The 21694-nt window shown below is 46.7% G+C and overlaps 2 protein-coding genes across 11 annotated transcripts in view; one reads left to right on the forward strand and one right to left on the reverse strand.

The window, feature by feature from the left end:
• The window catches only part of LOC116850399 (nephrin-like), a 539959-nt gene that overhangs the window by 241725 nt on the left and 276540 nt on the right, over positions 1–21694 (forward strand). The window lies entirely within an intron of this gene.
• LOC116850400 (glucose dehydrogenase [FAD, quinone]-like) overlaps positions 1–21694 on the reverse strand; it is a 174698-nt gene that overhangs the window by 101400 nt on the left and 51604 nt on the right. The gene's annotated exons all lie outside the window — the stretch shown is intronic.

Genomic DNA, 21694 nt, shown 5'->3' on the forward strand with positions numbered 1-21694 from the left:
TATGTTTGATATTTAAATATTCATATTTAGAAACCAAAACGACAAAATTATCCAGAAATAAGTACTTGCGCAGCGATTGATTTTTATCTCATGTGTCGATTCGGCTGGTACTATTTTTCTCCTCCAACATTCAAAGTCGCCGAGTCTCGGGACACCCTATGACCGCCGCCCCAATTCTAATGCGATTTAAACGACACGTGCGAGCCGCGTACCTGAACGCGCACCTGCGCTCTCTCTCTCTCTCTCTCTCTCTCTCTCGCGTGCGCCTAATGAGAATCAGAACGCGGCACAATCAACTTCCGTGGCGTGTAATTATGGCGTGTCAATAAATTTCAATCGACGAGCGTAAGGGGAGGAGTGTAGGGGGGTGGCGCGCTGGGCATGGTGGTCGGAACTGCCCGATGTTTCCGAGATTCAGTTTGGCAGCTTTATCGGCGTATAATTGATAACGGCGGCGACAGGGAGAGGGGCAGAGACAAGGGGACACCTCTCGGCTGTTCGCGCGCGCTCGTAGTTACGCCGGAAATCTCTCGGGAATATCAAACCGAACGTTATTATGCATATTTTCGCTTTATCGCGGGGACGTTACGCGGTAAAAATGTCGATCGGCCGAGGCGAATCGCTTAATCTCATCGCGGACTGCGTTATGGAATAGTCGATATCGGCTCGTCTCTATTGGTATTCCTGTAAATTCGCCGCTCTTAATTGAATTCTCCGCGTAAATTTCCGTTCGCCGACGGAAAGAAAGAGTAGAGTATAGAGAAAGAAAGAAAGAGAGAAAGAGAGAGAGAGAGAGAGAGAGAGAGAGAAAGTGAGAGAGAGAGGGAGGGAAGGAAGGTGTGGGAGGACAGTTTCTAAGATAAAACCGATATAAATAACGAATAAGCGATCTCTAAGTGAACGGCAGCTCGCGATTGCTATTCTCGACGATGTCCTCGCGAAAAATACTCAACGCTCAAAGGTCAATGAGAAGTGGCCCAAGCGGCGAGAGTGAGAGAGAGAGAGAGAAAAAAGAAAAGATCGATCGACCAGACGGGAATAAAGGATGAGGAGCGCACGATAGTGCCCTTCGAAAATAGAAAATAAACGGCGCGCCGCGTTATTCGGATCCATGCTAAAAAGCGACGAGCGGACTCGTCGCGATATTTAATTTCCCAGCCGTGTCTCTCTCTCCTCTTCAGGAGGCACCCCGGGCTTGCTCCGCAATTTCGCTCCGGGTCGTTGCGTTACGGTGTTCAAAGTACCGAATTAAAGTCTTGATGAAACATAATTGGGGAGGGCGCGCCCGGTGTATCGGTGTATGTATCTTTCTCGTGGCACCTATACCTCCCAGCCGCCGTTTCCAGGGGCTATCCGGCGTAACGATTATTGCAGAGAGGAGAGCGCGCGGCGGCGAAGGCAGAAGAAGGAGCCGCCTCCGTCTTCGCCGCTGCCCTGCGACTCCACCGGCGCGTTTTCCCGCGTCTTGTCCTACTCGTGTATGCCCAGGCGACTTACAATTGCGGCCGTTCCGCGCTTCCGACGGGGCTGCAACGCGCGCGCGCCGCGGGTGGTCTAATGGCGATGGCGGCGTTTGTCGCGGCAAATGAGAGTGAATGGCGCTAATATAGAAACTTTTTCAGCCCATCTCGACACTCAACTCGAAATGCACGCACACATGTACGTGTTGCTCTCATGCACCTTGACGATTTCTCTCAGCAGCGAGGTGCAAAAACGATTCTGGTCTCGCGGGTCGCGACAGGTGGTGCGCCGGAGGGATGCGAAGCCGTCCGCGGGGCGACGCGATTAATTTCACGCGGATTATTAATAGATCAAGTTCAAAGTTACGCGTTTCAGCGCTCTCTCTCTCTTTCTCTTCCTCTCTCTCGCGCGACTCTCGCGATTTCAGTCACGCCAACCGACGACGACGACGATGACGACGGCGACACGAGTTATGGGGAGCCCGCGATAAATTCGCGCAAATACGGAGATATGAAAATTTCAGGCACGCGTGATAATTGATATTCCAGGTACGAACGGCGAGTTTGAAGTTTCTTTCAATGCGGTCGAGCGGAGATCAAAGGCCCGCACTTTTAATCACGAACTGCGGAAGCGAACGATCGGCCTCCGCGCTTCCCTCCTTCTCCTTGAGTACCACCACCCCTTGATGATTCTTGAGAGAAAAACGAGGGAAATTTTTCGCGACTCGCATTTACATCGAGCGGCGTTTCGGCATCGGCGACGCACCGCGGCGCCGGTGGACGCTTCGGGGGTTCTCGTGTTTCGAAAAAACGTGCTTTTGGCTGACGCTTTTATTTGCGCCGGGGTTGTAAAACATGCTCGCCGCGACTCGTGTACCACGAGACACACGATATAAGTATATTGCGGGTGGACTAAACGGAGTCGAGATACACGAGAGTGGATTTAGTTTCGCTCGTTTTCATGTTTTTTTTTTGTTGCTTTTTCGTTTTTTCCGCGCGCGCATTTATTTTTCGCGAGCGCACTACCTCGATGACTGCCGAGTGAATAGACGTTGTGTGATTTACTTTGACCCGGCGTGCGATATTCGCCGACTGAAAAAAAATACGACAGGTCGTTTTTGTCTCTCGCGTTCGCAAGCCGCCGTTTTCGAAAAATTGGCTTGTGCACTCGAAGGGAGGGAGCGCAGTGATGGCGTAGCTTGAGGGAAAAAGTGAGAGAAAGAGGGAACGGCGGCGTTAACGCGGGGCGGACTGAAGTCGGCTCGGCGAATCGCAAGTTCAACGAATTGTCAATCGAACTTGAATTATGAACTAGATGAGAGACGATTAATAGATTAATAGATAGTAGATTGTAGGTGAACGACGATATATTCGCAATGCCCGATATCGAAATATCGAGTCCTTCCCGAAATAGCAGCACGCGCTAATATCGATAATCCATCCGCGGACGAACGGCCAATTTAGACCGACCGAAATTAGATGCGGCAGTCTCATCGGGAGCGCGCGGTGATCATCGAGCCAACTTGGTCGGCAAACATCTTCGCGACGAAATAATATTAAACTTTTTAATGGAACTTAAATTATTACTGGAACGTTAAAATATGAAAAAATCGTAGCGAAACTTAATGAAAAAGATTTTTACGCAAATCAAATAAGCTCCAGTCGCGCATAACGCATAGTTAAGAACGTATTGCTCGTATAGTCCTCGCAAAGAGTCACTGGAAACTAGAAATACTCTAACTATGTCATAACATGTCTATTTCCCGTACAAAAACGCGTATGATATACATATACGATACGGTTGAGTAACAGCGTTTATTCGTGATTACTTTCAGATGTAACATAATCTCACACACCCATGTGTTCGTCACCGTTTTCATTTCTAATTTTTATTGAATCTCTGATTTCTTCGACATTTTTTCATTATTTTTAAAATACGGGCAATACGCTCTTAAACAAGTTTCGACAACCAAGTTGATGATTGCGCGTGTTTACACGAAATCTTTGCCAGCTTGCAACGTTTTGCAACGGCAGTTGTAATCTATCCTATCTAAAACTTGTAATGTAGCTTGTCAGTCGCAGAAAAACTATGTATCTTTTTTTTAGTATGTTTTACAATGTACATCCATCTATATTCAACGGAAGAATTAAATGTGTAATAATTTCCGGAAGAATTTTCTTATTGTATTCCGAGACGCGTTCCAAAAATCATCATAGGAAGAATGCTGCTTTCCCTTCGAAGAGGGCAAACCCGCAATCTTCTTCTCGCTAACTATACACACGTCACCACGTCATAACGTCTCCCGCGGCTCATCCTCACCGACGAGCGGCTCTCGGTTGGGCTGCGTGTCCCGTCGCGACGAGCACTTAACCCGTTGTTTATCGGAGCCATCTCATTAGGGAAATATTCCGAAGCTCGTGGACATATCAATGTTGCGTGCGTGGGTGTGCGAGTGAGTTCGCTCACTCGCTCGCGCGCGAGAGGAGAGCAGCACTAATTATAACATACCATGCGAGGAAGGCCCGGTATGCCAGCTATGCGCGCAGCCGAAAGCAACCACCCTCGCGCTCACCTCTGCACTCTCTGTGTCTCTCTCTCTCTCTCTCTCTCTCGCTCTCTTCCTCGACGTGCGATACACATGAGACCGCGCAAGCGGCGCACAAACGCATCTCCGGTCGTCGTCGTTACATCGACGTGTCACCATCGCCAGCGCCTATCCCGTCGTGTTATCAAATATTTATGCTTGCCAATTTGCACCCCTGACCTCTGCCCACCTGGTATCACCATCGAGAGAGGACGGCGCGGAAAGATAACCGACCGGACACTCTTTAGGCGCCTCTACTTCCTCCTCTCTTCATCTTCGTTTTCTTGTGTTTCTGCTTCTTCTTCGTCTTTCTCTACCCTGTGCGATAGGCAAACTCGTTTAGGGAGTCGCTCCAGGGTAGCGACGGTGGGTAGGTAGAGGTAGCCTTAGATCAGCATGGAGGAGGCATTGATCTTCCCAAATTCAATTTCGCCGCTGCTCAATGGCAGTTTACCGGTCTCTCTATTACTCTCTGTCGGGATTTACAGCGAGCCGAGTTTTAACTTCGACGGGAATAAGAGATCGACGAGACGGCGGATTCGTTCGTATTTTCGCGCTCGGAGAAATGGAGCGCCGAATAGTCGCCGAGGAAGAAAGAGGAAGAGAGAGAGAGAGAGAGAGAGAGTCGCTCCTCAGGAGTCGGATAATTCGCGCAACGAGTAATTGGCCCGATTCGCTTGCGCTAAATTCACTCCACGATACGCTACCGATAGCTACCGGAAACGGATCTACTTGCCGGCGACGGTGATCAGGACGAAGAGAGAAGAACACTCACTCGGATGACAGACAGTTCGCGCCGGCCTTCATGATTGAGACTCAGTAAAGTCGCGCGCTTATCTTCTCGGAGAGAGAGGAAGAGAGAAAAAAGAAAAGCGTTTACTTCAACCGTACGGAAAGATAACTAAGGACAAGTTTATGCAAATATATCGTAAAGAAATATAGTATTACAATATTTAGAGGAGAGCTAAATATGAACATGAGGAAGAAAAAAAATTAAAATTGAAAACTGAAATTGACCTGCTAATTAAGAATGACAATGAAATCGACATATTTTCACGTAGTTTTGCGTTCGGTCCGGACGCGAATAGTCGCGAATCTGTTTTCGGGGTCCGTTTTCAATGATTTAATTATTAACACAGAGTTATCGAAATCTGATTTCCTGAATCGTCATCAGTTTCTTTATTATTATCGAATATGAGCGACGTTTCACTCACTAAGATTAGCGGTGGAAAATATTTTAAATAAAATGTAATATAACGTCTCTCTAAAATAAACATGTTCTTTTTGCAAAAAATCCCTTAAAACTAACCAGAACACCTAATATAATGGTAAAAATGAGAAATAAATAAGCAACGAGAGGTATAAACAAATATTATATTTTCAGAGTATATTTTATTTTGTGCGTGCTACAAACTCTTAAAAGGGATCAGGTGCTACGCGATTGTTGCAGTGCGATTTAGGGGACCGGTACGATTTCGGCAATTCTCCCCTAAATAAGCCAATTCGCTCGGGAGCTGAAAGCTCCGCGATATTCCTCGTGTGTGCAGCACGAATAAGGATACACGACGGTGCACATACCATCCCGGTGGCGCGAGAATGCATCGTCATAATCGTGACGGCGGGAATTACCCGGCGCGGCGAACAGCACGAAGCGTATCGCGCGTAAATCGAACGATACCGTAAATTCGGCCGAGCTACACGACTCTCGCACTTTCCGGCTATGACGTCCGGCTATGCGTGTGTGCGTGCGCGCGCGCACTTGCATGCGAATGAACCGCGGTATTCCTCGCGAAAAATGTTGCTCACGTCAGCAGCGTCACGTTATGCGGAGCGGTCGCTGCCTCCGTCCGCAGGCACTATTATCAATCGCTGTGTGTGATTACAGTAATTTTTCGTTCCGCCGTTATGTTCGACAGTAATCTGATTAATTGCCAGCTCGGAGAATTGCCGGCGAATGCGTCGCGCACGCTCGTCTATTTCAGCATGCGACTTCTATTACTATTTTCGCGCACGCTCGCGTGCGTCGTGTAAATAATCTCGGCCGCTAACGATCGTAACGAGAACAATGTTAATATGAGTAACAATGAATAATATTAATAGGGACAAATAATGTTATTATCATCAATGAAAATCACGTGAATCATAATTGTGAATCGCGTCGCCTCGCGCAAGTAGGGTGCATTCTCGTGACAAAAATAACTGCAATGGAGACAGCGTGGGCTATTAATCGATGAAAATTTTCCTTCGCTAAAATAATCGGCAAATCAATGGTCGAAATTGGCCAATCGTCGTATGAAGTCGCGAATAACTCCATCGATTCATGATATCAATTATTTATGTGTGTAATCAGTTGCATCGAAGTTTGATTAATGACTGATTCTATCGATCGATCGAAGTCATTTTTCATCTTACGTATGATTAATATTGCTTGTTGATTTGCCGATTATTTCAGTCAAGGAAAATTTTCATCGTCCAACATTGTTCAATTGAGATACGCGCGGAGAAAAATAATTTTAGTTCGAGTAACTGAATGGGAAGCCCGGACGGGAAACCCGCTGACGAGAAATAATATTTCTGTTACCGTGACCGAAAACATTCGTCCGAACATTCAGCTGCGTTAAAACTCGATTGAGATAACTGAAAGCCGTACTAATTAAGAGACGCGGTAGCATCTCGCACCAAGTGAACGCGCGAAACGAGGAATGAGACCAGTTGTAAATAATGCGAGGTTATATTATAATTACCTGTTTTAAAAGAAGGTAAAAAACGCATTAGCCCGTACGAATATAATTGTATAAAAGCTAATGTTTTTATAAAATATTTTATTTATAAATAACATCTAAAAATGTTAATAAGAAATGTTGAAAATTTCTATTTTCTGTAAAGTGAGTGACATCGGATAATTAGATCAAGTAAAAGTAATTTACGTGCTTCTCTATACGAGTAGAACTGTTTAAAAGGAAAAATTTCTGTATGAAATATTTTACATACAGATTTATAAAACAAATCTAAAATCGTTGAAATATAGTTTAAATTTCTATTTTCTTATCTAAAATCGTTGATATATAGTTTAAATTTCTATTTTCTCTCTCTTTCCCTCTCTACAAAAGGTAATTAGACTAAGCCCGATTCGTATTAGAACATGTAAGCTTTCATAAAAATGTCTACTTTTATTCTAAATCTATAAAATAGCTAGTCAAAATTAGTACAAAATATAAAGTGCATAATTGCACTTTGAAAACTTGAAAATTATTTGAAGAATCTTCGAAGAGTTATCGAGAGAACGAAAAAAATTTTCTCCCAAAGTGTGCTCCCAGCAATAGTGAGTGTATGAAGTTGGCACCCCACTTTTTGAAATTTATAATTTTGAAAGTTGTTCCAGATTGTTCTGACTTTGTACCACATTGTTCCAAAGTGATATTGCTTCATTCGAAACGGTTTTCGAATAAAACAAAAAAAATGATTTTTTGAGCTGGCACCCCACTTTTCGAAAATCGAACATTCTGATACGGCAATAGATTGTTCTAGTTGTTCCAAACATTGTTCCAAAAGGACAAATCCGTAAGTTGAATTGTAAGTCCAAAAAATGAAAAAAATGTTTTTTACCTGGTACCCCATTTTTTGAAAATAAAGCATTCCGATACCGATACAGATTGTTCTAGTTGTTCCAAACATTGTTCCAAAAGCACAAATCAATAAGTTTAATTATAAGCCCGAAAAATTAAAAAAAAGTTTTTTGACAAACAGTCTATACAGTCGGACCAAGAGTAAACTTATACTATCTTTCTTGTTCCAACCGAGATCTTTTTGTTCTTAGTTGTTCTAGGCTTAAGAATTATAGTTCTAGAGTATGAGACTCATAAGATCATTCGTTTTCCGAAAATTCGTAAAAAAATCGATTTGACAGTACTTGACGTCAAGAGTAAACACATGCTTCCTTTCTTGTTCCTACAGAGATACAGAGTAGATCCCAATACGTATGCGTGAGAAAGCAGCTTTGCTACTAACATTATAATACTGTGACTTTTGGAAATTGGAAAATTGTTTTAAAGATTCTGTGTGCGAAAGTTACTGAGAGAACAGAGGGACATTCATTATGTTCGAGGTGATAGTTTTGAACGAGATAGTCATATCTCAGCTGAATCGCGATTGCAAATGTAACATCATATATATTGTGTGACTCAGATAAAAAATTCAATTATCTTGCTCTAAATACATCTCTGACTATGGTCTGTATTAATAGCGTATTCATGTATCTCACATGTAAACTCCTCAAATTTTTATTTTGAGTAAGATCCAAGTTTTTCAGTTGAATTATAATTATAATTATAATTGGGTCGCGCGATTCAATTGAAAGAACATTTATTTAGCTGAATTCAATCTGAGTAACTCACTTGAGACGCGATTTTCATTCAGAAGATAACTATTAATACCGTCTATCTCACGTGGAACAAGTTTTAAGTAACGACTACTAACCTAAGAGCAATTGGCTGAGCCAGAAACCTCCTATAGGAATCTTTCTGTTCCTACAACCGAGTTTTTTACTTGGTCCCCAAGTGACGGAAGTTTTAGTTACACTAACGCAGTTGTTTTTCTCTGCGATAATGGTTTTTTTTAGCCGCGACTAAATCAGGTCTAACGCACTGCGTTAGTTCGCCGGATGTCGGGCGTCGCACGGATTTAGAAGGGCTATTTTTGCCTGTTTGTACAACGGTTATAAAGTTATATTTTTAACGTATTTTTAGTCCTCCTCTCCTCTTCCGTCTCTCTCTTTCTTTCTCTCTTTCTTCTTCTTCGTTGAATTGCGGGCGATAAATTTAACGAACACGTAGGTCGTGAACTATCGCGAAATCTTTTAACAACGATATTTATTATAAAGTTGCCGCGCAGCGGTATCAAAATAGCTCGACTTTTGCGCTCGCGACATTTGGCTTCTTCAGATCCGGGCATCAATAATTCGCAAAGGACAGTCGTCGACGTTCTCATCTCAAGGTGCTGCCGGATTGCGAATCGAGCGAACGGGCGGGTGTTGTTATAGCAGGATTCGGCCTCTCAGTGACAGCTCTGTAAGCCGACGAATTAACCTTTGACGTCAAGCTCGCGGCGAGGTCGATGCTGCTGCTCCGCGATCGATCCCCCGGTCGGCTTGCGCGTTCGTGTTTCGCAATATATGTGTACATACATCACATACATACATATATATATATATATATATATATATATATATATATATATTCATATGTGTATATGTACATTCGCTCTCTTTTATCGATTAGAATTACACGAAATTATCGAGCGCTCGCGGCTTACAATCGCCGCGAGCTGCGCTCACGCAATAATTACGTCGAATAAAACGCGATTAATTGCGCGCGAATCGAGGCGTGAAAAATTCGTCGGTGCGCTGATAAAATAACCGAGTTGCGATCGGGATATCGCCGTGTCGGGCGGACGGGAGAGAGCGGACAACGTTACAACGCGTTCCCATCATTCGTTCTTTTTTTTTGGTATAAAATCCGCATGAATAATCATAACGGTGGATGCAATGAAAGCCGGCGGGGACATCGCTCGCCGTGTGATTATTCGTAGAACGAGGTGGGGAATAAGGTGACTTCGAAGCGCGCTCAAAGTTTCGCGCGCAGTTGGAAAGAGAGACGAGTCAATCAGAGGCTGAATCGCGCAGTCTCTCGTGCGCAATTAACTAATCGCCGGCGGAAAGTGCGGATTACTAGGAGTCTCGCGTGTACTTTCCGTCGGTAGCTAATTAATCGTGCGCGAACTACCGCTTGGCCTTTGTCGGCCCGCGTCCGCCTTTGCGATCGGCTGTTCGCGAGCCTCAAGCGCTCAAAGTCCCGCTGATCGACGATACGAGTAGCCAAAATCGCCAAAATTTCCGTGCTCATTCACCGAGACGGCGAATCGGTTCGCAGGGAGTCAAGCGCTCATGGGGGGAGGAGGAGGGGGACAGGAAGACCCTCCGGCGAAACCAGGCCGTCGGATCTCGGGGTTTCATCCCCGGATTACGAGGCGTGTGGAAACTGTCCAGGGATCGCGGCCCCGGGCCGTGGCCCCGGGGCTCGTAGGTCAGAAGCTACGACTGCCCCGTGCGCATCGTCGAGAATCCAGCTGGAGAATCCTCATTCTCGGCGTTCCCGCGATTATGATTCTTTGACGCGAGCCCAGCAAGCTAGGCCAGGTCGTCGGGAAACGGACGGTGGGCTGCGAAACGTAAGAGCTCGTACGGACGAGCCACTTTGGAGCGCCGCAGACTCGTACGGACGGACTACTTTGTGCCGCCACAGAGGAGCGCTTCAGAGTGATGTGTATAAAAGCACACAAACCCGTCGCAAGCCCGGAAGAACGCGGGACACAAAGTTTCAGTGCAACGTAGAATCCTTGTGTCTTTGTGGCCCGTGTTCTTTCAGTCTTCAGTGACAAGGGTTTGTGCTTTTACAGGGGAGACTGGGACCGTCTAGATAGCTTCAGGAATATATTGCTCATGCGCCTTTTTTAGTATTTATCGCGAGAGGAGCACAGTGGGGATACGAGAAATGGTCCTTTTGGAACGCAGATACTTCTCCCCGAGTCTCATTAAAATCGGAACGATACGTCGCAAACGTTCTGTATTGCACTGAAACTTTGTGCTCCGTGTTCTCCCGAGCTTGTGACGGATTTGTGTCTTTATGTCACTCTGAAGCGCTTCTCTGTGACGCCACAAAGTAGCCCGTCTATACGGGAGTCCGTGGTGCTGCTTTGTGGTACCACAAGAGTAGCCCTGTCTATACGGGTCTGTGGCACGAAGTGGGGCTCGTCCGTTACTCGCCCTTACTCGCGTGCGACGCGAGTCGGTCGATTTTCCGCGATAAAATCCCCGTTCCGCGATGTTCGCGACCAATAACTTCCGGTCGATCGGCGATCGCGCCACACCCGCGTGGATTACATTATCATGGCGCGCTACGTGCAAATCCCGATCCAATCAGATTTATTGTTTACATCCGTAAATCTGATTAATCGTAACTACAGCAATTATATATCGACGTAGCGTAGCGACCCACGCACGCACGCACGCGATCGGCCAGCCGCGGAAAATCACCGCTGGATTTCTATATCGCGATCGTAGGTGTATAGCGATGTGGTTAACTGCTTGATAAACCGATTTTAGTTTATTAATGCATCGCGCTCGCGATATTCATCGCGTTCATTACACGTTACGTGTAATACGCGAGACGCAAAAAAGGAACACAGTGGTCGCGAGACCAGGTCGAAATGTCTAATCGAGCCATCCGTCCATCTGTCCGTCCGCTCGTTCGTTCGTTCATCCATCCATCCATCCATCCATCCATCCATCCATCCATCCATCCATCCATCCATCCATCCATCCATCCATCCATCCATCCATCCATCCATCCATCCATCCATCCATCCATCCATCCATCCATCCATCCATCCATCCATCCATCCATCCATCCATCCATCCATCCATCCATCCATCCATCCATCCATCCATCCATCCATCCATCCATCCATCCATCCATCCATCCATCCATCCATCCATCCATCCATCCATCCATCCATCCATCCATCCATCCATCCATCCATCCATCCATCCATCCATCCATCCATCCATCCATCCATCCATCCATCCATCCGTCGTTCGAGACACACCGTCCAATCCTACCTTTATAAATTCTATAAATCAACGTATCCTCACGTCTTCGTCGTTATCTTGCTCGCCGCACTTCGCTCTTTTATCCTCCTTCCCGCGTCGGTCGGTCTTTCTTTCTCTTCTCTTCCCTCCTCTTTCTCTTTCTGTTTTCTTCTCCCTTCGCTTCTCTCTCTTTCTTACCTCGCGACGAGACACCCTCGGCATTATGCGGCAAATAAGCGGTAACAACGAGCAGCCAGCTTTCGCGCTCTCTTACCATCAGCGTCAGGCGCAACCATAATCAAGAAGCTTACAATGTGTACCCGGCTGCTATGCAGGGACTGCATATCAGGTGGGTTTACACCGTAACGCGTGCTCGTATGTGCGTGAGCGTGTCCGCGTGTGTGTGCGTCGTGTATGTGTGCACGCGGTACAGTGCGATGTACGTGAGTCCGTCCGCGCGTCGCCTCGTGCGGGAGATTCACTCACGCACACGTGCAACACATTTGCGCGCAGGCACACGCACACATACACACACACAGGCGAATGCAAGGGGGTGCTTATTGACGGTAGGTAGGCGGTGGCGTGCAGGTCGAACGAGCCACGACCGGCATGCAACCGAGCCTAACCGCCATCGCCAACACTATCATCCCCGCGGAATAGATTATAGAATAATACCGAGATTCGAATCACATAATGCCTGCGGAACCTCCGGCCGCCTGCGGTCTCTCGAAATCAAGCCCCCGGTACCGCCACCCGCCGCCACCCATCGTACCACGTATGGACTCCTTGGGCACGAAAGCGACCAGGCGAACGAGTTTAATGGTCGTCCGTGTCGATATCGGGAACGGTGATCGCTGAAAGCGGGCCGACGCCTTTTGTCGAAATTCTTCCTCGCAAATTAAAATCCGCGGCTATAATCGACCGGCACCAGAGAATTTTCATCCAGAGAGAGGGAGAGATAAAAGAGAACGGTTGAGAGAAGATGTGTATTGAGAGAGGATATGCAATTTTTCCGCTACAACTCGCGTTTTTTGCTGGTTTCTTCCGTAAAAGGAGATGAATGCGAGACGAATTTTAATTAATCCTTCAAGGTAGCTTTATGTAGCGCACGCTTTTCAATAGAAAATCAGTTATCGACACAGCACGAGAGTAACGTACGATAATGTTGGGGGATTTTTTTAAGTACAGATTAGAAACTGACCTAAATTACGTTTACAAAGGTACACTTTTTTCCACAAGGGAACATAGTTCTCGTGCTCAAATGAATACGTAGAATGTTTTTATGCGGAAAATGCTCAAAGTTCATGTTAATGAAAGAGCTAACAATGACGAGTGTATAACGAATGAAAGTGTTTTTTGCTGTTACTTCAAATCCTAATTTTTATATATTTCCAACATAAATTTGTCGGAATGTATTCGCGAGAAAAGGCTGAAAAAAATTCTAAAAATCTCAGCTCGCTTTAAGTATTATCAGCTACTATTCATCAGTCGCTTTCCTTTTATACGGGAATATTGCAGTAAGTCTTGAGAGAATCGTGAAGATTTGCACAGGGAAGAAATCGAAACGCGAGGAAACGTGCAAGCGAACTCGCCTGCTTAACTTACATTTAACTCCTCAAGTGTTATTGGCTATTATCGGCAAATTATCTCCATCTGTAAGCAAGCATCATGGGAAATGGCGGAAATTTCCGCGAGGGAAAACTAATACGCGAGAAAGAGCGAGAGGAAGCAGATTTCCCCGAGAAATTTTGCCTCGCATCCCCTTTCCTCTCAGAGGAAGTAGAATTGCATCCATTCGTGTATATATCACGCTAACTATTGCGCGGATAATCGCGAAAATTTCCCGTGCGCGAGAACTTGGTTGTTTCCACGGGGGCGATTATCAGCGATGGCGTTACAGCGACCGGCGCGGCAGTTCTCGTGACGTTCTGCGCTTCAGGTCGCGTCTCTCGCCTCTTGGCGCTGGCAAGCGAGCGTATGAAAGATATATTAGCGATTCTAATGCTCGACGACAATTTCCCGCGGTGTTACCACTCCCATCGGCGGGCATTCGCACGACACACCACGCCGTAACCCGTCAAAACTACGGCTTGCGGGCTTTCACGAGCGGGGCGGGCGGCGCGTCCCGTTCCTGTAATTGCGACTCCGTCGGATTGTTTCAGGCCGCGTTCGGGCGCGGTTTGTATGCGCCACTCGTAAAGCGTTTTAGTACGTTTCTTGCTTCCTGTAAACTACGGAACGGCGTAAAGGATCGTTGCCACCCGCCGTAACCGGTAACCGGTTAGCATTTCTGCGGCACAATGTGCGAGACATTTCCCCTTTATTCTTTCGTTTTCGCGCGCGGACGATACGACGCGTGTCTTTCAGCGTCATTTCCTCGGCGAAGATTCACCCCCTTCGCAAACCAACCCTTCGAAATCTGCCCGTGTGTTCAAGTTTCACCGCGCCGTGGCTTTTTTCCAGCAACCACGTTCTCTTTTTTTCTCTCTCTCTCTCTCTCCATTTTTGTCTTTATTTTTGTACTTATATTTTTCTATCTTGTTATATTATTTTGTAATATTTTTTTTCCTTTTTCCTTCGTGTATTTAAGTGCGTTTGAGAGGAAACCTTCCTAGAGTATAGAATAAATCTATCCATCTCTGTTTATTTCCGCAGTTGATCCCGCGATGTTCAAGAATAAACTCGCGGTTGGACGTAAGACCGCGGCGAAAATTGTCAACGCCTGGCCGAGATTGATTCCACCTGCGGATTTTTTCGCGGTGTCGCGAATTAATCGGTCGTTATATCCGTCGCGGTGGCAGTTGCCGCCGCCGTGGCGATGATAATGATGCGTCAACTTTCTCACGGATGAAAACGTACATAAATCCGCGGAAATTTGAACGCCGGCGAGACGAAATTTCAGACGACTGTCTTGCTCGGGATCACTTGGCAAAGCCTTATGAATTGCCTCTCTCTTGTTTCTCGGATCAATCGCATCCTCCACACGGAAAAAAAGATCTGGACAACTAAATATAATTTGCTGTGTTAGCCATTCTTTCTTTGTTGCAGGAACTAATTTCCTTGCTAAGATAACAAGAAAATCTGCTCCTGCAACAAAAAAAAGTAGCTAAAACAGTAAATTGTTTAGTTGTCCATCTGTAGCAAATTTGCTGCGTTAGCCATTTGTCTTGCTGAACACGGAAAAAAAGGTTTAATTAACCAAATATCTGGCCGAATATGAACGATCCAGAAATTCCGGTTGAAGTAACCCTGTTAGATTTTTGGCTGACTAACCAAACATGTCTGGTTATTTAACAGACATTTCAACCAAAAATCTTGTTAACTTAAACAGAATTCGAGTTACTTCAATCGGAATTTCTGGATCGTTCATATTCGACCAGATATTTGGTTAATTCAACCAAATCTTTTTTTCCGTATACGAACAGATTTTCTTGTTATCATAGCAAGGAAATAGATTCCCGCAGCAAAGAAAAACCTAACGCCGAATTATGTTTAACCGTCCATATATATCAAATTAGTTTGCTGCTGCAGCGAATCCTTTTTTTTCCGTGCACAACATTCATCCGCGTCGTGCGACGGAGCGAAATCACGAAACTATTGGCAGAAAAGCTCCTTCAGCGGGGCCGTTCTCAGGGTTCTCCCAGGGTTATACGACGTCGGTATCGGCGGCTCTGAACGACGACGAGTCGGCCCGTGACGTCTCCGCCGCGGCAATAATAATCTCGCGGCAACTGCCGACGGCGAGAGCGCGGAAATATTGGCACGGCGCGAAATAAAGATCGTAGATTGTCCGGCAATAGCGCGCGAGCGCTCTGGGAATTAAGCCGCCTTGTTGGAATCCAGCGCCCGGCGTATTCCGCCCTCGCACCCTCTCTGCGTACGCGCAGCGACTCTCTTGCCGTAGAAATTTATGCCGGCTTTCAAACGTTCGATGCGCGGATCGCGTTATTCATCGCCCTGCCTGCTCGAGCTCTCACGGAAAGCCTCGTAATTCGTCTCTCTCTCGTTTCGCGCGCAAGCTCTGAAAACTCGTTCGCACTCGTCGTTGTATCCGTGATACGTTAATTATTCATCGGCGCGACGAGGGGATGACGACCTCTTAAATAGAATTATCGAAATAGAGGGAAGACAGCTTTTTCTCGCTCTCTCACTCCTTCTTCCGCGTAATCGAGTAGTCAGTCGTCGCATGGAGAACAGGCGAATCGACTTTGCCCGCGAGCAAGTGGTAAAAATTTATTTTCTCGCCCGCGGAATCCGAGGAGGAAGAGCAAGAAGAAGAAGTAGGAGGAGTGTAGTGCGACCGAGGATATTCAAACTGCATCGCGCTCGTAACAATCTCCGCGAAACGAAGAGGCCGGTAATTCAGCGATCCCGAGAGCTCTTCCCCGCTTATTCCCGAGGAACTTTCTTTACGATGACGTCGTTTCCCTTTTAGAATGACCGATCCGATTGCGCCGAGCGTGGAGCTTTATATTTCATATCGGCTCCGAGGATAAATCCATCGGGCGCTTGTCCATTTTAAGAAAATAGAAAATACATTCGCGCAAGAGATATTCCGAGATAGAGACGGAACCGTCTCGATTTCGACGTTACCCCGGGGGGAAAGGAAAACAGGTAGGGACGGGGCTTTCGTTGGAATGCGCGTCGCACGCGTACATATCCGCGAGTATGCACGCGGATGAAATTTGCGGAGAACGCAGTGATGGCCGAAGTAAAAATGCGAATCACAATCCGTCCGAAAGCGTCACGGTAAATGAGCACAAATTTCTTCGCAAGCACGCTACTTGTATTTTCGAGTTCTCTCTATCTCTCTCTCTGTCTCTCTCTTCCCTTCTATTAACCGTAATGCGACTGCAACATCTGCAACGTGCAGTTGGTTGCACTTTGCGCGGAAATATTCAATGAGAGACGACGTCGACATCATAATCCCGGGACACCGGGCGACCGCGGCACGCTAGTAAACGCGTTAAAACCGATCCAAAGGATACGCCTGGCCACGTAACGCGGTTTAAAGGAGCGAATATTCCCAAATTGCGCGTATGTAGCATCGTGCACGAAGAACGCGTGTCTCGTGCGAAATTGCCGGCCTCGTGTGGCATTAAACGCGCTCTCGCTCGCTCGCTCGCTCGCTCGCTCAGTTCAACGTGGCTTTGAGTTGACGGCCAACAGTAACACATACCGTGCGCAGATGTAAAGCTTGTTACAGGTGGAAGATGAAAGTCGTTAACGTCCCATATATCGTGTCCGCGCGCACGTACGTATATACCTACCTGGCTGCGTAAAGTTTAGATTTCGCGCAAGACACGGGCATGACGTTTACATTGCGCGCACGTATAAATTGTGTTCGCCCGTTACGACGGCCCGGACGTCACCGTCGGCAGGAAAAAGGAAAAAGAAGCCACGCGAAAGTGAAAATGGTGATCCTTTCTCTCGGGCCTCTCTCGTCGATTTTTCCCGAAATGCGATATTCCTCTTGCAATCTCTGCGCGCGAAATGCCTCTTTATCGCGCGATCACTTATCCGATCCGGCTGAAACGAACGTCGGGGACGATCGTGCGAGTTGGCATGAGGGACTCTCGCGGAGAGAGCGTGACGAGCTCCTCGCCCCTCCCGTCGCGAATCGTCTCGCGCGAAAAACACAGATCGATCTCCCTCAGGACGCGACTCTTGCCGTAACAGCTCCCGATCGGTAATCGTGGGGATTTCATTAGAATTCAGACCACGCGCGATTACCCGGAACGTCCAACTCGATTTCGAGTCCATCTCGTAGTCGTCCACGGCCGGCATATCAAAGACGCGCCGTCCGCTCGCTCCCCTGCATCGAAATCGACGAGAGAGCCTCGAGAGCCCCTCTCCCTCTCCCCCACCCCGCCGAGGACGAGGAAGTTGGCAGGTAGGTAGGTCGCCAGGTAGCCAGCTACTACGTAGGTGAGCTACGTGTACGTGTTGATAATTATCAAACCGGCGGCGGCGCCGGTTTCATTACACGCAGCGCGCGACGTGTCGGGGTCGCGGCCTCTGACGGACAGGTGTAAAATTGGATTGCGGTAAATCTTAGGCTATGCTGTCGGGCGCGCGCCGGTCCCTGCTGAAATGTGGATTAATTACGCACGTTGACAGTGCTGCGGTCTGGCGCTTGCGGCCCGACTGCCGCCGTCGCCTCGCCCCGGTTGACACACGGAGATCGTTCCGCGATTGCGAATCTCTTCCTCGCTCTCTCCAGATCGTGCGGAAACAACGCGGGCGACGGCGCGTCGCGGCGAATACACGCGAGAGATTGCGCTGCGACGCGCTGCGTTATGCGCAATCGGCCACAAGTGCGTGAGTCGTACTTGCGACGCGGCCATCTCGTGAGATAACCGCGCGTTTGTGATTCCAAATTTATTGGGGGCTCGCGAAAGTTTGTCGGACTTTTTTCAGCCGTGTTTCTCTCTCATGGATACTCTTGAAATGTTTTCGACTGAAATTCCGCTCGACAAGTAGACAGCGGAGTTATTTCAAGCCTAGTAACTTTTCGCTCATAGATAACGGAGATTTCCCACTCGGAATCGCCGGGTGAATATTTTTTACACGAAATTGAAGGGTAATCTCACCTACTCCATCGTCATTGATAGGATGATTGCACTTTAATCGGTTGCAATATTCACTCGTATAAATTAAAAATTTACACGCTCTAAATTTCACAGTTAAACATCCTGTGATTTTGTATGACGATTTTCGCTGCTATTTCATAGAAATGAGTTTACGCGAAACGGAGATTTTACTTTAAAACATTTAATGACAAAATATGAGAGTAGAAATATGTCATGTTCAATCAAATTAATTGTCCATCATTCTCTCTTACTTTCCAAGTGATGATCTACGCATCTACAGAAAGATTCATCTTTGAACCAATTAATCCGTCAAAGTTTTACAAGTTTCTTATGAATGGAACCAACACACCAAAAGAAAGCTGAAAAATGCTATTTCGTTGTAATCTCATATTTTAAGTGAAAACTTTTACCAAGAGAATATTTATCTTCTAATAAAGTGATTGTTAATTAGAAATCCGCAAGTTGTTAGTCTACTTTTCTCGCTTTTGAACCAAGAAAGATATATTTGCTGGAAGCCTCTTACGCACGATATGCGGCAAGCAAGACGTTCACTGCAGATAAAAGATGAAATTCCTTTAACTTTAAGGATATTGCACTTATAATATTTCTCTTTTGGTTTTAGAAGAATCCTCTTGAGGCCATATGTAAGAGTAAGATCCTTTAGAATTCAGGATATTTCACCAAGGATGAGATATTCGTTTGGGTGAAATATTTGAGTGTTTAATCCAAAATGCATATTCACCATTTGAATTTACGTTTTGCCATTTCACAATTCGTTTTTCAATTTCGCTGGTATAAAAGTTCATGACTTTGTCAATCGCCGTGTGTGCGCGCAATCATTTATAGGGCGGCCGACAATTAAAGAGGAAAAACGTGCAACGAATTTATAGATGGCGGGGATGTTGAAAATATTCACACGTGATGACACATCGTGGCACCCCCCGCTGCTATATTTTTTAAACGATACCATAAACTACATCAGGTGGACATTTCGTGATAATCGTCCCGAGTGAAAACTGTGTTCGCGCTTGTATTCCCCCGCATCGCGTGAGAGCGGATTGTATGGGATCTCCGGACGCGCTTATAACTGGGGGACGAGGTCGCAAAACAGACACAGCGTCGAAAGATTACATCCTATCGGCCGGTTTATAGACGATAACGTGTAATCGCGCGCGCAATAGATCGAATCGCCTTTAGGGTCGGTCGAATGCGAGGACGAAAGCTGTACTTTGGATGCACTCCCGCTAATAATATGCGCGCGCGCGCGCGCGCGCGAGGCGAGGTGTGTAATTAGTTTTTATTCTCCGCTGTGTGGATTGAAGACCGGAAAGATCGCGCCGTTACCGCCACTACGACGATGGGATATTACCTAAGTCTCGTGTAATTATTCCCCCGCGAGCTCAAATTACCGAACGGATATCGAAACACGCGGCATAACGCGCAAGATAAAGGCCATCCACATCATTATATATATCGCGCGCGTGTGCGCGTGGCATTGTAGATTTGCGGAGTCAAAGGATCGCACGTACGGGGGAGACCGGCCTTATGAAGTGCACATAAGGGTGTACGCATTGAGCCTTAATAGTATCTAATTGCGTGTAATTATTAGCGGCACACATCAAAGGGCAATGTGTTCGCCATTAGTCCGATGAATGACTAATTAATAAGCATTTGCAAATGTCGGTTTTGCAAGGCACACTAGGGATCCCCTCCGGCCGAGTTCCCTCTCGCCGCGCCGTCGTTTATTCAGGCATCGCGCGCATCACTCTGTCACTCGTGCAATAATATGCGTGTGCATACACCACGCACACATGCACACGCCAGCGTTAAATTATAACGACTCGGCGAGTAAGATTGCGCGATAGAACGCGGCCGTAAACGTCTCTGTAATGAAGTGCGCGCAAGTTTCGCGGCGTTCCTCGACGTTAATGCAATTATACGTTCGATATTAGGGGGTTTTTGCAAACATACGGTATAGATACGGTAAACGCTAAAATCACGTCGTTGAGTCGAAAGACCAAACTGCGCATGCGCAACGATCACCTTAACGCTATTCAGATAACACGCGAACGTTATTTCTGAAAAATAGCGTTCACGAGTAACGTCGACGTTATGGCTACTAAAATGAAATCTGAACGATTGAGATTCACAAGTCAACATGATTTCATAATTTTCATAATTTTAAGGGAAATTATATCCTAAAATCCATATGAAAAAAGAAAGTGAAAAATGGAAAACGATTGCAGATCGTGTAGGATACTGTTTTATCGTACATTACCGTAGCATTTACCGTACAGAAACTTTTTTGAAGTAGGCGACGTAAAAATGGAATACGGTATGAAGTCACGTGACTTCAGCGTTTACCGTATCTAAAATACGAAATTGCAAGAACTCCCTATTACGCGGCCGCGTTACGTAACGTGGGTGTAACGTACGGAAGGTAATGAGTTGTCCGCGCGCAAAGATGGAGAGGAAAAGATGGGGAAGAGAAGTCGCAACTAGAGACGCGTTAACTAAGATAGACAATCCGCGCGTTATTCAGATCACAGCGGTCGATAAATCTCGACCGTTCCCCACGATGTCGCGAAATGTCAAAGAACAACGTTGAATCTCCCCCACCTCGATGTCGCCGCCGCTGCGCGACGTGACGAACAACTCAAACGATATACCTCGACTTGCCTCCCCCTCCGCCCCATCCGACCATTCGAGTGGATACGGCATAAGAGATAGCGCGCTCCGTCTCTTAAATACCTGCATAAAATGGCTTCCCCTATCGCTCGGGGAAGAAGAGCAAACGCTTTACATGAACCGGATCTGTAGGGGGCTGTTACGAGCGAGCGAAGAGCCATTGCTGTCTTCCGAGGGTGTACGAGACTCGAGCTTGGATGAGAAATAGTCAGATCGAGGGAGCGGGATTCTGTGAAACGGCGGCGAATATATCACGATAGGACAAAGCGGATAAAAAAGGAGCGACAGAGAGGAAGAGAGAAAGAAAGAGAGAGAGAGAGAGTGAGAGAGCAAACGAGCACGAAGGATAGATACATTTATTACGAGCCGGCCGATTAATAATACCCAGCGAAAACGTAAATCGTAATCGCGCGACAGATGTGTCTCCGTGTCGGAAGTAAGGCGAACGGGAAAAGAGGCGAGCCGAATTAAATCGGCCGCAGGTATTAGATCCGAGTCGGTCCGCGTTAGACGACGAGGAGCGAGCGCGGAGCAAGGACGTGGGACAGCAAGAAAATAGAGAGAACGCATCCGATTCGGTCCACCTCCGCGAATGGGGCCTCGTCCATCTCCATTTAAATCGCGTTGCGTGGCGATGCTTAACTTTAAAAATGGTGTCTGTATATTACCTACCTACCTACTCTCGAATCGCTCTCTCCCCTCTCCTCTCCGCCCCTCTAACCA

Source organism: Odontomachus brunneus, unplaced genomic scaffold, assembly GCF_010583005.1.
Source record: "Odontomachus brunneus isolate Ranch 3 - 2012 unplaced genomic scaffold, Obru_v1 Obru_scaffold_144, whole genome shotgun sequence".
Lineage (NCBI taxonomy): Eukaryota > Metazoa > Arthropoda > Insecta > Hymenoptera > Formicidae > Odontomachus > Odontomachus brunneus.